The sequence below is a fragment of the Astyanax mexicanus genome, chromosome 19 (assembly GCF_023375975.1).
Source record: "Astyanax mexicanus isolate ESR-SI-001 chromosome 19, AstMex3_surface, whole genome shotgun sequence".
In the NCBI taxonomy this organism is placed as follows: domain Eukaryota; kingdom Metazoa; phylum Chordata; class Actinopteri; order Characiformes; family Acestrorhamphidae; genus Astyanax; species Astyanax mexicanus.
Window position 1 is genome coordinate 36,595,873 of NC_064426.1, and position 17,126 is coordinate 36,612,998.

Below are 17,126 nucleotides of genomic sequence, written 5' to 3' on the forward strand. Positions count from 1 at the left end.
CAAGTTTTTTTTTGTTTTGTTTTTTTTGGCCGGGGGGGGGGGGGGGGGGGGTGTTAACCTCCCTGAAATCTTTTGCAACTTGGGATGTCTGGAACAGTGAAAATGAAATAAAATAAAAATACAAAGAAGTATCCTTTTTATTTATTTATTCATAGATATGAATCCAGTTGCAGTAGGGTACAGCAAGAGTAATTTCAAACGCACCTACTGCATAGCTTAGGGTGGACCAGAAAAAAAAATCCACCTTAAATGGTAGCTACAGAAGTTATTTATTAGCCTATACATGCTGGGACTTCAAACGGCAGAATTTAATGACCGTGCTGACTGAAAGAACTTTTCAATTTCACCTCAGCTAGCTAGCTAGTTAACTTTATGTTGTTTCTTGCAATAAGTTGCCCGTTTCACGTAAGCTAAAGCTAGCTAGCTAGCTAGGTTAGATAACCTAGCCTTTTCTGGTAAGAGGTTCCCCATTTTACCCAAGTTAAAGCTAGCTAATGCTACATTAGCTGTTTCTTGTTTCTTAAGAAATCTCTATTTTACATCAGCAAGCTGAGCAAGTTTAGTTTAAGTTAGTTTAAGAGAACGTAGGTTAATTCTTCTTCCCAGGTAGCTTGGCTAGCCAGTTTACTGTGAGAAATTTCCAGTTTCACCTCAGCTAGCGTTAGTTAGGTTAGTGTGCTAGCTAGCTAACTAACTAAAGGAGCCAAAATAGGATTCCACAGGATTAATGAAAATGCATTTAAACAATATTTAGAGTTAAAAATATATTTAATACATGGTAAAACAATACAAATTATGTTTAATGTAACTACTTATCAAATTGGAGAGTTTGAGGGTAAAAAGACACACCTGCTGCTATCACTGAATCAAGAAGAAAAGGCAGCTGATGAAATTTGCATGTAGCCAAATTTGGAGGCAGAGCTTGTGAAACAGAATACACGGGGAGGAGTTGAAATTTGTTAACTAAATTGTAACACTGAGAGTCAACATTTTTTTACACTGTGATTTTAACACTATAGATTTTACTGTGTACAGTAAAATACCACATTCCATCACTTCCTTACCACAGGAAAAAAAAAAACACCTCACCCAGAGCATTCAGCAAAATATAAAACTATAAAATATACTTGATACAAATGAGCACAGTAACTATACGTTCTTATTAGTTATATTTATTTATAACATTTATAAGGATTTATATTTATGTTCAGTACACAGAATGAATGACTGTAGCTTAATATAGCAGACATTAATATAGCAGGCAATTCTTGAGGCAGTTTGAGAATTTGACAGATGCTCATTCTCAATCTTTCCTTTCAAACCCTTCAGTTTAGGAAATAAAAAAATAAAAGAAGAAAGCATGTTGACTAAACATAAATGTATATTATTTTACCTCTTTATTATTTAACTAAAATTCACTTTTATGATTTGTATATTTAAAAGACATAAAAGCACATTGTCACCTCCCTCTTGCGTCTGGTGCTGTCCTTCAATTAGTCAAAACTTAGTCAAAAAATACACAGATCTATATGCTATATGTTAGTGTTCATTTATTATCACCTGGGCACATTTATTAAAATATAAAATATATTAATTAATTAATTAAAATCTCGTCCAGCGCTCTAAAATTGAGTTTAGACACAGGACACGCCCCTAAATCCAGTGACGCAAAGCACAATTAACTAGTGTGCTATAGATCCAAAATTTAAGTTAATTTAATGTTTGTTTGTATTGTATCAGTTGCTTTGCCCAATAATTATACTTTTATTTCAATGGTCAGGTGAATGAAATAGATTTGCACTGAGTCTTAAAATACTCATAGAAAATTAGATTAAGAAATCCTTCATAACAAGCATAAAAGAACATCAAAGATGGCTAGTAGTTTGTCTCAGTAGCTAACTAGCTAGCTAACATTGCTGTTCCACCTTAAATGGTGCAACAGATGGTAGGGGCTGCAGCATTTAAGGTGTAATGGAAAATTAATAAATAAATAAATAAATAAAATAAAAGCGAATCAAAGCTTCTTTTTTTTTTCAATGTCAGCTTCCCATCAAGGAGCAATTATGGAATGGACAATGATAATTATTTTTTCTGCACCACCTCCCCCCTTTCTGAAGTTAAACAGTTAATCAGCGGCAGCAGCTAGGTTGCTGAACTTTTTGAGTCCTGATGACATATCAGGTGCTTAAAGGGTTGTCCCAATTCTTAGAGTGAAGGATTTCACCCCTTCCCCACTCGAAAAGTAGGGGTAGGGGTAAGCTAAAGGACCAATGGGTAAAATTTGAACCCCTGTTTAACTACAGAAAGACCTCCTTAAGTACTGACTGACAAATACAGTAGAGCTGCAGCCGAACTTTGTGCTGGGGTCCATTCTGGGCCAGAGATTTAGCAAGCAGCAGTTTTACTGAAGCCGTATTATCTAGCAGAGGACGGTAAAAAATGTATGGTCTGCTGCTGCTAACACCCCGGAGCTGGATTGGATATAAATCATGCAGAGAGCAGCCAAATTGAAGCAGGAATGAGAAGAGCCGTGATACGGCCTGGCCGAGAGGTGCAGGACAGGAGCGGGAAATAAAATACAAACCACCAGGGGTTTCAGAAAGATTCCAGTCTAGCAGCGGCCGACAGCATGTAAAACCTAAAAAATCTATTAGACCTTAATCCAGAGATGTAGTTTAGTGCCTTCCCCTAGGATTTATAGCCCCCTGTTTCAGTCTCCCGCTGCCTGGTATTGAATCTATTTTACATAGCTTTTATACACCCTGTTTCTTTTGTTGTTGTCCTTTTGTTATCAACCCTTTTTGTATTTTCGTCTACTCTTTTTTCCCAGTCCTTTGTTTTTTTAAGTCTTCTTTTTGTTGACCTGTTTTGTATATTTTGACGAACTCATTGCCTTGCCCTTCTGCTTAGATTTTGGATTTCCTATGTATGACCTCTTGCCTGCTCACTCTGGTATGTTGTTTTTTGCTTATGCTGAGTGTGAAGGTTCAATTAGCAGGGTAAGAGCACAGTTTTGCTCAAAATATTGCAATGCACACAACATTATGGGTGTTTTGTTGGCGCACGTCTTGCTGGCGCATCTGTGACCAAGACAGCAAGTCTTTGTGATGTATCAAGAGCCATGGTATCCAGGGTAATGTCAGCATACCACCAAGAAGGACCAACCACATCCAACAGGATTAACTGTGGATGCTGTAAGAGGAAGCTGTCTGAAAGGGATGTTCAGGTGCTAACCTGGATTGTATCCAAAAAACATAAAACCACGGCAGAATTCAATGTGCACCTCAACTCTCCTGTTTCCACCAGAACTGTCCGTCATCACAATAAATTATTGTGGTCTAAAACCAGGTGTTTCAGTTTCATTGTCCAACCCCTGTACACAGCAATGCTTAGGAATGGGTATCTGGATGCTGTAATAGGGAGCTACAGAATGACAAATGATCACTGACTCATTCTCTGAGGTCTATTTGGGCTGTTTAATGTTTGAAATAAGACATAATACTGGAGTAAAAGCCAGTAAAAATGACTGATTCAACAGCTTTTCACACAGAGGAAAACCTGAGAGCAGAAACTCTGAATCACTCCTTGAGGAAGTTATAATGCACTCGTCCTCCTCCAAACACAGTGATACTCAGCTGATCTCCATTTTTATAACGTAGCTCTTGATTATTCTCTCTGGAAGCTGACGTGCAGAGCTGAATGACTCATCAGGCTTTCAGTGCTGAAACAGGTCCTATTATTCCTCATGAAGAATTTTATGGGGTTTGTGCTTTTTGGGGTGAAAACATGTATAAAGAAAACAAAGCAACGAGTGTGAATTTCAGGAGCTCATTTCCCCTTTAATGCTCAAGCATGCAGCTACAGAAAACAACACAACACAACACGAGAAACACAACACAACACAGCACAACACTACACCACAACAGCACAATGCTAAAATCCAACACAAGACATCACAACTGAACAGCGCAACACAAGACAACAAAAAAACAACACATCTGAACAACAGAACAAAAAAAAAACAACACAACTGAACAACAGAAAAAAAAACAACACAACTGAACAACAGAACAAAACAACACATCTGAACAACAGAACAAAAAAAACAACACAACTGAACAACAGAACAAAACAACACATCTGGACAACAGAACAAAAAAAACAACACAACTGAACAACAGAACAAAACAACACATCTGAACAACATAACAAAACAACACAACTGAACAACAGAACAAAAAAACAACACAACTGAACAACATAACAAAACAACACATCTGAACAACATAACAAAACAACACAACTGAACAACAGAACAAAAAACAACACAACTGAACAACATAACAAAACAACACATCTGAACAACATAACAAAACAACACATCTGAACAACAGAACAAAAAAAACAACACAACTGAACAACAGAACAAAACAACACATCTGAACAACAGAACAAAAAAACAACACAACTGAACAACATAACAAAACAACACATCTGAACAACATAACAAAACAACACAACTGAACAACAGAACAAAAAAACAACACAACTGAACAACATAACAAAACAACACATCTGAACAACAGAACAAAAAAAACAACTGAACAACAGAACAAAAAAACAACACAACTGAACAACAGAACAAAAAAACAACACATCTGAACAACAGAACAAAAAAACAACACAACTGAACAACATAACAAAACAACACATCTGAACAACATAACAGAACAACACAACTGAACAACAGAACAAAAAAACAACACATCTGAACAACAGAACAAAAAAACAACACAACTGAACAACATAACAAAACAACACATCTGAACAACATAACAAAACAACACAACTGAACAACAGAACAAAAAAACAACACAACTGAACAACATAACAAAACAACACATCTGAACAACAGAACAAAAAACAACACAACTGAACAACAGAACAAAAAACAACACAACTGAACAACATAACAAAAAAAAACAACACATCTGAACAACATAACAAAACAACACAACTGAACAACAGAACAAAAAAACAACACAACTGAACAACATAACAAAACAACACATCTGAACAACATAACAAAACAACACAACTGAACAACAGAACAAAAAACAACACAACTGAACAACACAACAAAATAACACAAGACAACAGCACAAAACAACATAACTGAACAACACAACAACACAACTGAACAACATAACAAAACAACACACCTGAACAACAGAACAAAAAACAACACATCTGAACAACATAACAAAACAACACACCTGAACAACAGAACAAAAAACAACACATCTGAACAACAGAACAAAACAACACATCTGAACAACAGAACAAAACAACACATCTGAACAACAGAACAAAACAACACAACTAAACAAAAGAGCAAAACAAGACAACTGAACAACAGAACAAAACAACACAACTGAACAAAAAAACAAGACAACTGAACAACAGAACAAAACAACAGAACAGAACAACAGAACAGAACAACACAACTGAACAACAAAACAACACAACTGAACAACAGAACAAAACAACACAGCTAAACAAAAGAACAAAACAACACAACTGAACAACAGAACAAAACAACACAGCTAAACAAAAGAACAAAACAACACAACTGAACAACAGAACAAAACAACACAACTAAACAAAAGAACAAAACAGCACAACTGAACAAAAAAAAACAACACAACTGAACAACAGAACAAAAAAACACAACTGAACAAAAAAACAAACTGAACAAAAAACAAGACAACTGAACAACAGAACAAAACAACACAAAACAACAGAACAACAAAACAACACAACTGAACAACAAAACAACACAAGACAACTGTACAACACAACAGACAAAGCAACACAACAACACAACTGAACAGCAAAACAAGATGAGACAACACAACAATCCAAAACAAAACCCATAAAACCACAACAACACAACACACCAACACAATACAAGACAACAACACAAAAACACAACGAAACAAAAAACACCACAACAACACATAAAACACAGCACACCACAACACAGGACAACAACGCAACAGAACACAACAACATTACATCTTCCAGAGCATCAATGTTAATAGTTAATGTTAGTAGTGTTGCAGCAGCATGATGTCTGATGCCTGTTCTATGAAGAGTATAATGGATTTAAATAACTAAACACTGAATTAATATGTAATATACCTATAGGCTCGGACGTGACTCAGCCAATCCCGTTTTAGCACTTCTATAATAGAACAGAGCGCTGGAGTTCTCCCAGACGCACCACAGCCATTTCACTACTGCTGCGGTGGCCCTGGGAGATAGATAATGTCATAAATAGTGCACGGCTGACGGCGGCCGCGCTATACCCCACATGAGTTATAGCCTGCCCAGAGCTGTCTCCATCCAGGAGCTCAATTATCTTTATGCACAACCTAAAAAGATGGAGAAATGATCAATATATGCGTTTCAGAAGCGCTCGTTGTTATGCGCTTATCATGGAAATGCACGGAAGCAGCTGGAGGATCCATCATTGAAAGTGTAGCGTGGAAGAGACTCAGCGCTCAGTGGTGGATTCAATAAGCACTGTTTAGTCTCTTATCCTCATGCAGGAGGTGTCGATCTGGACAACAGGAGCTAAGATGAGTTGAAAAATGTGTTTATTCCACAGTGTGGGATAAAAATGGTGTGATTTACAGCCAGCCAAGCTCCACGGCGGCGTTCTGAAGGGACGACTCCATTCCATTATTCAAGTCACTTCCTGGTCGGGGGTGCTGAGCGTCAGCGCTGTCAATAGCGGTTCCTGTGATGAATCTTGAATGTCATAAACTAGCATTATAATCAGGTATAATAAGGTCAATATCAATATGGTCAATAAAATTTCATTTAAAAGATGTGTAACAATATATTGTCAACATTTACTCTGATTGAACACATTATTACAAAAACAGAGGAACATTCGCATTACTTTAAAGTGTTTTTCGACGTTTTTTATCGTCGCTGTCCAATGAAAAACTGTGCAACTCTACAGGAGACAGATAAACCCTTCTTAATGTCCGATGGAAGTCAATGTAAAAAAGAGTTTATTTTATGAAACTCATTATTATTTAAAAGTACTTACATCTCCCTCCTCTGCTGACTTGCCGCAGAGAGGAGGTACAGATTCCACCCTCAAACAAAATCTGCTGGCTAATCTGCTGTATACTGTCTGAAGGTTCTCAACCAAAGGGACCAAAATGGTGCATCATAATCCGCAACTTTTTCGAATATGTTTTCAAACGTGAGAAGCTCCTCCCCTTCCATTTTGAGTGTGAATATGTATCACTGATAGACAACCATATGCACTTTTACATTACATTATTATCTATACTGCATACTTCATACTCAAAAAGTAGATAACATTAGTAGTTAACACCCTGTGCCTTTAAGGATAAAAAAAAAAAATAAAGATGACAGATTACAGATTTCAGATTACACAGAAAACATATTTTCCTACTATAAATACTTTTATCACAATGTACAGTTTTCTTTGATTGTGAGGTGATGTCACACCTGACGCTGAGAGTGCTCCTGTCTCCCCACACTCAGCTCTGCCGGCGATCTTCAGTCTCCGGACAACATTGCTCAGAATGCACCACACCGACATCACTCCCATTACCACTCACAAGACGACTTCAGAAAGCCAATCACCTGAATATTGACAACACCTGCTCTAGGCCTTTTATATGGGACTCACTCCAGTTCACTCATTGTTGAGTAGCGACGTATTTATCTTTGTACAACATGCTTCCCATGTGTGCTTCCCTGTGTTAGCTCTCTCGTTTTTGAACTTTGTCTAAATTTAAGGACCCGATTTTTGCCTGTCTTCTTAAACTGCCTTGCTGTGTTTGACCTCTGGACTGTATATCGTTTTTGCTTTGTTATCTCCTTGCTACTGTTTACCAGTGTTGACCTTGCTTTGTCTGACTACCCCTTTTTCTGATACTTCAATCAATATATCAGTATATTTTGTCTGAGATCTTCTCCACCATGACAGGTGATTTTTGCCACATGTGCAGTGCTCCCTGGTTAAGGTGAATAATTCTAGTAATAATAAATAATAAAGTGTTTATAAATGCACAACATAAATGCTAATTTTTGCTAAAATTGTCCACTCTGTTTTGCAGCTTGCCATAACAGGGTGGAAACAAGCATGGAAGTGAAAATAGTAATAGTAATAAAGTAATAAATAGTAATAAAATAGTTAATAATCAAAAGAATAATTAAAACATATATATTGTGTGAAATATTTGAAGTTCAAAAGGCACAGGGCACTTGGCTTATCAATGATACATTCCCCAACACAAAATGGGAAGGGAGAAGCTTCTCACATCTGGAACAATTTAAGAAAATTTGCGGACTATGATGCAGCAGTTAATTAAAATGTAAAAGGAGGAAAATTAACAAAGAAATTCATTAATCTATTAATTACTCCATCTATCTATTTTCTGTGAATCAGTTGAAAGAGATCAGTTGAAGAGCTGCCATTTTGGTCACTTTGGTTGAGAACCTTCAGACAGTAAACAGCAGAATTAGCTGTCAGACTTTGTTTGAGGGAGGGATCTATACCTACTGTCTGTGGCAAGTCAGCAGAGGAGGGAGATGTAGGTACTTTCAAATAACAATACATTTTAAGCGTCTATTACAGTTAAGTATGACCTAGCTTGTATGTGTTTTGCCATTTACATTTATCACAAGCTAGCACTAAAGTGTAGTAGACTCAAAGCGTAAACATGGGGCGTGGCCAGCAACAGCTTATTTGCAAAAAAAGTGACAGAGCTTTTAAATGGCAAGAATAGCAAGTATAGAACTGGTGATATGTTTTTAATATTAGAGTGATTTTGTGCAAAGAACGTTATCAACTTGTTTTGTTCGTATAACCCATAGACAGTGTTGGGCACGTTACTTTGAAAAAGTAATTTGTTATAGTTACTAGTTACTTCTCCAAAAAAGTAACTGAGTTACTAACTGAGTAACTGCACTATAAACATAACTAGTTACCAGTAAAAGTAACTATTGCGTTACTTTTGTGTTACTTGCATGAAATAGGCTCTTGCATTCAAAAACTTCACTCTCGACAATTGGCAGTAAAATGAAGCCATAATCCTCCCCCTCCCTTGTGACTCACAGACACACACACACACTTGAAGTAAAAGAAAATAAGTTAATCGAGCGGCTAAAGTAACATGCTGTAACGGGGTGTCGGAAATGGTAACAGCGTTATAGTTACAGTCAGAGTAATTAGTTATATTACTCCTTACTGAAAAAAGTAACGGCGTTAGTAACAGCGTTGAAATAATCACTGCCCATAGACCTGTATTATAATGCCTGTAAAAAGAGATTTAATACAGTATATCCCATTTAATACTTTGTATACTGACTTGCCAAACCCACTCTATTAAGATAATTAGTAGGGGTGTAACGAGACACTAATATCACGAGATGAGACGAGACACGATACTGGGTTCACGAGAACGAGACGAGGCGAGATTTAAAAATACAACGTCAAAAATGAAAACTAGAGTTTTATTTGACAAAATCATATAACGCAAACTTAACAGACTCACACATTGATTTTATAAGAAACAGAAATAAGAATAAGAATAAAAAACTAAACTTTTCTAGGTCTTATATAGTGCAAACAATAAGTGCAAACCATAACCAGTCATATTAAGACTATGGTTTGTGTTTTTTTCTCCTAAATCTCTTGTAATTTAACTCTTCATAACCATAACCAGTCATATTAAGACTATGCTTAAAGTGCAAACAGAGACAGAACATGTTTTTAAATACAGTACAGAGCTAAGGGATTAGTACAACTGCCTATGAAACAGTCACGTTTAGGATTTACTTACAGTATTTATATATGGTTTGTGTCTTGTTGGTCACTCTGTTACCGTTTATTGTTTCCACTGAAGCCAAAATGCAGCCAGATATACAACTTAAAAAGGAGGTATGCAGCCTATGCGGCGCATAGGTGTAAGGTCCTGGCCCTGTTTCCTGTCTGTCCTCGTGCCTGTGTTGTCCCACGTGACCCGTGCCCCTGTGTTCTGCCTGTGTTTTTCCACTCACCTGTGTTCTTTTGTACTCCGCCCCTTCGTCCCAGGTGGTTCATGTTTCCTGTGTGTGTGCACCTCTATTTAAGGTCCGTGTTCCATTTCCCCGGTGTCGATCCTTGTACGTTTATCGTCTGTCAGTGTTCCGTGTTTTCCCGAGTTTCCCCAGTCCTGTTTGCAGTTAAATCCCTGTGTATTGTGTATCCTGTTTTCGTTAAATAAATCCCCTTTTTGTTTGCAATTGCGTCCGCCTCCTCGTCTCCCTGCACCCACCCTGACAATAGGTTGGCTGCACTAAAGGGGCGCCAAATGAAAGCCCAAAATAAATTTGACAGAACGTATCTCGTCACACCCCTAATAATTAGTATATAATTTAGTATAATGTTTATAATATTAGTCTGTAGTACGAAATTAGGACAAGGCCACAGTATTCTAATAATGACCCGATCACCAGTGATGTAATGTTGAGACATCCACAAGGCAACCCAGGGGGAATCCACCGTGAGGATTCTGAACGAGCAGAATAAAATGGCACACTCATCCGGAGCGGCCCTGTCACAGAGCATGACGAAACTATTCTTCAAATGTTAATCGATTCCAAACAGCTTTTGAACCAACACAATGCGTTTCTCTGAAAGAGGAGGGCGAGGAAGAGACGGAGCACATTTAAAGGCTATGAAACAGCTCATCAAGTAAACAATCAGATGTAAATTATCTTGCACGAAAAAGAGAAGAAGAAATAATTCATATAAAAAAAGCAGAAGCTTAATTTAAATGTTAAATGACTCATACAGCAAAAAAAAAAAACATAAAAACAAACAGCGATAAAAGAGACAAATGCAACGTTCATCTTTGTGATCAGAAAAAAATGATAATAGAGAAATAAACCTTCACAACATAAAAACAGAAACTAATTAGAATCCAGGGCTGAAAAAAATTGGAACTTTTCATGGTGCTGACCTACTTTGGGATGTGGGAAAAAACAATGGCGTGATGTTTTCTTTCATTTTTCATTAGGAAGTGGAAATACCGCCAGATATTGTGTTTACAAGAAAACAAATGAAGCATGCTGTGGAGGTATGAATCATAGAACTGAGATCTTATGTTGTTAGGATTGCACATAAGCGGATTACTCATATCACTGTTCAAAGGTCTAGAAATAAAATTTTTAATTAGTAAGTGATAAATGCATGAAATAATGCAGGCTTCCGGGTTTCAAACGCCTTTTTGAAAATGGATACATGGTGTAGAATATAAGGGTTTATTCAAATATTGTCTTCTGTGTCCTGTGGCCTGGTTACTGTCTGTGTCTTATCTTTGGAATAAAGTTGTATCTTCCTGCACTGAAGGTCTCATAAACTCTTCTTTCTTTTATCATCATCCACAATGGAATGGGACTGGTGCTGTGAGAAAGACAAGATCACCATATGTCTCTTCACTGAGCGCTTTAGAAATATAAAACAAATTGAATTGAAGGTGGGGCCGACAGCGAGATATACAACAATTTGGCGTAGTCAGCAGGATAAATAGACAACAGTGGTAAGAGCGCTCAACATATCTCTCAGAAAGGGGTTGGAAAATTAAACTGAAACACCTGGTTTTAGACCACAATAATTGATTGTGGTGACGGACAGTTCTGGTGGAAACAGGAGAGTTGAGGTGAACATTGAATTCTGACGTGATTTGATCAGCCGTGGTTTTATGTTCTTTAGGATACAATCCGGGTTAGCACCCGAACATCCCTTTCAGACAGCTTCCTCTTACGGCGTCCACAGTTAATCCTGTTGGATGTGGTTGGGCCTTCTTGGTGGTATGCTGACATTACCCTGGATACCGTGGCTCTTGATACTTGATCACAAAGACTTGCTGTCTTGGTCACAGATGCGCCAGAAAGACGTGCACCAACAGTTTGTCCTCTTTTGAACTCTGGTATGTCACCAAAACTTTTGTGTGCATTGCAATATTTTGAGCAGAACTGTGCTCTTACCCTGCTAATTGAACCTTCACATTCTGCTCTTACTGGTACAATGTGTAATTAATGAAGATTGGCCACCAGGCTGCTCCAATTTAGCCATGAAACCTCCCACACTAAAATAACAGGTGTTTCAGTTTCACTGTCCAACCCCTGTACACTGTAAAAACAAAAGCAATATATCTTGTTTTAATTATCTTAGTAGAAATTGGGTCTTACCAAGAATTGGAAGTGCAATACTACTTTGCTTTGCTTACTAGAATTCTCACTTTATTTTAAGTATTTTAAATTCAGGATAAGCACAAAATGTCAGCGGTCAACTTACTCTGATTCTTGTGGCCAAATGTAAGCTAAAAATCAGGGATTTTATCAATTTTACTTCAAGGATTTTGAAATTTTGCAGTGATAAAAAAAAATGCTAAATAATGTACTTATTATCAAATTAACATCAGAATTATGTGGATTTTAAAGTTGTTAAAAAATTCTAAAACAGACATTAAATAAAAAAAAAATCTGCCAGAAAAATGATAGGGAATTACATTACACTAGGAAAGGGGTATTTTATGTAAACCCATCCGTTGTTTGAACTCAAATGGTTTAAGTCTGTTTTACATAAAATTGGAGATTTCAAAACATTACTCAACTATTTTGAGTTAGTTGAACATCTGTGGGCACAGATAAACATTCAAACTGAGATCTTTGAGTTGAACCAACTTATAATAACTGAGTTTAGTCTGTTGCCATTAACAGCTTCTTTTCCATTGGCTTCTGTCTAATCTTCTGTCTCTTCACAATCTATTTGCATACTGGGTGTGTCCAACAGTTCCTGACTAACACTCACCATCAGTGTGTAGCGATTCCCCCTGGGCTACCTTACAAATAAATCCTTACACAGTCTTACACACTTCTTTTGGATAACTTTATGCTTTCACTCCTGGTGCAAAAATTCAAGCAGTTCAGTTTGGTGGTTTGATGGCTTGTGATCATCCATCTTCCTCTTGATTATATTCCAGAGGTTTTAAATTTGCTAAAATCAAAGAAACTCATCATTTTTAAGTGGCCTCTTATTTTTTTCAGAGCTGTATATGTTTCTGGTTTGAATTAGCAACATACACTTTTGTTATTTTGATTCTTAATGTTTTTTTATTGCGGATTTTATTATTTATTATTATTATTATTATTATTTTGTGTGTAAAACTTTTGGCATAACATTTTTTAAAATATTTTTTACGCTTTTTAAAATTACATTTAAATGTTTGAACATGGTGTGACCGGTTAAATTATATTTGGCTTGTTTATAAATATTGTGGCCCTCTATTTAGAAAAATCCTCCATTCTCCATTGGTTTAGATAGAGTTTTTCCCTTAATAAATTACATTTAAAAACTGATAAACTGAAAAATGTAAAAGAAAAGAACAGAAATCTGTAAGGGGCAAATATTCTTTTCACAGCACTTTATACAGTATAATGAATATAAATTGGGCTATATTTCAGATAAATAAACACATTAACAGCACTACTTCAGTTGTGATAGGATTGTTTGTATGTGGGTCGCACAAAGAAAAAGCTTAAAAAAAATGTTCTCTATAAATCCTGTGTGGCGTCTTCAGCTTGTCCGCATCAGTCTCACATAACAGAACTGAAAATGTGATGAGCACTTTCCATCTGTTTTCATTTTCAGTAATTGAGCTGTGTAGTCACAACGTATTATTGCTGTTTGCTCTTGTGAGAAACTTCTTGGAGATGATAAAACAGTTTTCTAACAGGGATGGATGTAGAGAATGTTCAAAGACACATTAAAAAGATGAAAAGGTACTTATTTAAATGATTCTATAGACATACAGATCCAGTCTAACTGTCTCATTCCGCTAAATTCCACTTTTTCTTGTTCTTTGTATATTAGTTTAGGTCTCTCTGAGTATATATATATACATATATATATATATATATATATATGTATATATATATATATATATATATATGTATTTATATATATATATATGCATGCTGCATTTGTTTCTCAGCCTCCCTTGTCTGTAGTCGCTAGTAAATGAAAAGCCTCAGAAATACGAGTTGAGCATGAGTTCATGAGTCTGCAGTCTGTAACACCTCAAAAAGGAGTGTATCTATTAAAAAAAATCCACAAAAGGAAGTCTCTGCTTACTAAAAGAACACTTCTGCACACCTGAAGTCTGCAAAAAAAGCACATTAACACTCCACAATGGTACTGGTAAAAGATTTTGTGGACAGATGACACCAAACAACTAATTATAACTATTCTAATTACTAACTACTCTCCTGATTTTGGGAAGGGTGTAGTAATGAATCTATTAGTAAAGTCGGAGAACAGTGTAACCAATCAGATTAATGTTTTCCACTACGGGGGCGGGGCCATGGCTGTCTGACCCCTTCTCAGCGCTGTGTTGAAGGTGTTACGCGTTGCTTAGTCATAAACGGAGCTCATGCTGGATTAGTTCAATAGTTAACCAACTATCACGGAATTGTGGCTGCAAATCAGACAGATATTGTGTCATATCATATTAAAAAACATTTTTAAAGGCTGCCCTTCAATGTGAAACTAATTCACAATAAAAGTTTTTCCGTGTACTTAATGTTTTGGCTGCTCTGGGGAACTGTAGACATACAAATGAGTGATCTTTGTTGAATGGTTGTACTTGTAGGCAAATGAAGCATTGATTGTTGGGTTAATATAACGACGACGGGGTAGGGGGGTGGTTGCAAAAGGGGTACCCACTAAATTCACTGCACGCCACTGATATATATATATATATATATATATATATATATATATATCTCAAAACTGGACCTTTTCTTTCATAATATCAGATGCTTGTTCTGTGTTTATCTGGTTTATTTCTCGTTTATCCTTTGTTATTTTCTAGTCCCTCGTTTATTTCCTTGTTTTGTTTGGTCCCACTTTTTTTAATAAGTGTCCCTAAGTACTATGTAGTTACACGGTAACAATCCATGTAACTACAGTGTAACTACTGATGAAGTACACATTGTTACAGATTAACTACAGAGGTACAGGTTATGTAATTACACATGTGTATTAAGGTTAATTTTGACTTATGTAGGTACACATGTGTACCAAGGTGAGTGTACTTACACAAGTGATAGAGTAAGTGTACTTACACATGTGTAACAACGTGTGTACTTACATATATGTGAAATAGTGTGTGTGATAAGTTGAGTATAAACTTCTCCAACAGGTATTGTCAAGTATGTAATTAGGGCTGATTGAATACACACACCTTGTTACACATGTGTAAGTACACTCCCCATATTGATTGGTTTGGATTTCATGTTACGCCCAAAAAAACACACTCAGATTAATTAAGAGAATTAGTACATGCCTTTTTTTGCGCTCTATGATACAGCACTGCTACTGCACAACTAAAAAAATATAGCTAGTGTATTTAAAAAAAAAGCATTCAAGTATATATAACTGACATACATATACACATATATATACACATATGTGGACAGTGACATTCTTTGCCTGAAATAGGACTCTCCTGACACAGTTGTAGTGCCGGAGTCGGAGCGAGAGCCGGGTGGTCACACTCTATTGAAAATGGCTCTTTTCTTCTCTTGGAAAGGTTCGATTCACCCTATAATCACTGTATGGTTCCGAGGCCTTTTAAAAGGTACGTAATTTTCTCATACACAGAGCCGCTGGAGCGTGCAGTCCCATGCAGAGGGCTCCTGACGGATCCTCCTGCACACATTCCCGCCTTATCTGTGACAGTCAGTCGCTGGGATTTATTTCAGAATTACAGTGAGCGCTCGCTGTGTAGAGCAGTCCATTCACTTTCAACTTTGGAGAGATTTCAGCCTCTATTAATAAGCTTCTATAATAAGCGGCAATTGCGCATCAACCACACACCCAGATTAGTTCCTCCCACATGCTAATCTGTCTGTGCTTTGCTCATAATGTTACGTTTGAGATCCACAAATCCAAAGAATATTTTGTATGCTTATGCTCATTACATTTTTAAGAATGTTCATTTATGGTTCAGCAAAAAGTACAGAAGGTACGCTGTTCAAAAAAGAAATCTCTCTCTCTCACACCTGTCGTCATTTTAGTGTGGGAGGTTTCATGGCTAAATTGGAGCAGCCTGGTGGCCAATCTTCATTAATTGCACATTATTGCACCAGTAAGAGCAGAGTGTGAAGGTTGGTTCAATTAGCAGAGTAAGAGCACAGTTCTGCTCTAAATATTGCAATGCACACAACATTATGGGTGACATACCAGAGTTCAAAAGAGGACAAATTGTTGGTGCACGTCTTGCTGGAGCATCTGTGAACAAGACAGCAAGTCATTGTGATGTATCAAGAGCCTCGGTATCCAGGGTAATGTCAGCATACCACCAAGAAGGACCAACCACATCCAACAGGATTAACTGTGGACGCTGTCTAAAGGAGGAAGCTGTCTGAAAGGGATGTTCGGGTGCTAACCCGGATTGTATCCAAAAAAACATAAAACCACGGCTGCTCAAATCACGGCAGAATTCAGTGTACACCTCAACTCTCCTGTTTCCACCAGAACTGTCCGTCACCACAATAAATTATTGTGGTCTAAAACCAGGTGTTTCAGTTTCATTGTCCAACCCCTGTATACGCTGAGCGTTTAACAAATTTTAGTGTTAGCTTGTGATAAATGGCAAAACAGAAACAAACAAGCTAGTTCAAGCTTAGTTAACTGTGATAGATGTACATAAATCATTATTATGTGAAAGTACTTACATCTCCCTCCTCTGCTGACTTGCCATGAAACAGTAGTTACAGATCCCTCCTTCAGGTGAAGTCTGCTGGCTAATTCTGCTGTGTATTGTCTGAGGTTCTTAAACAAAATGACTAAAATGGTGAATCTTCAACTAATCTATTGAGTGGGGGTTGACGGGTGAGGGGTAATGCCAGAGGGGGTTTTATGCAGGTTTCCAAAAAGGAAACCATCTAATCAGCTGACAGAAGCTTATGATTCCTGAAATTAAACTATTTCAGCTGATTCCCAAAGAAACAGATGGATGATT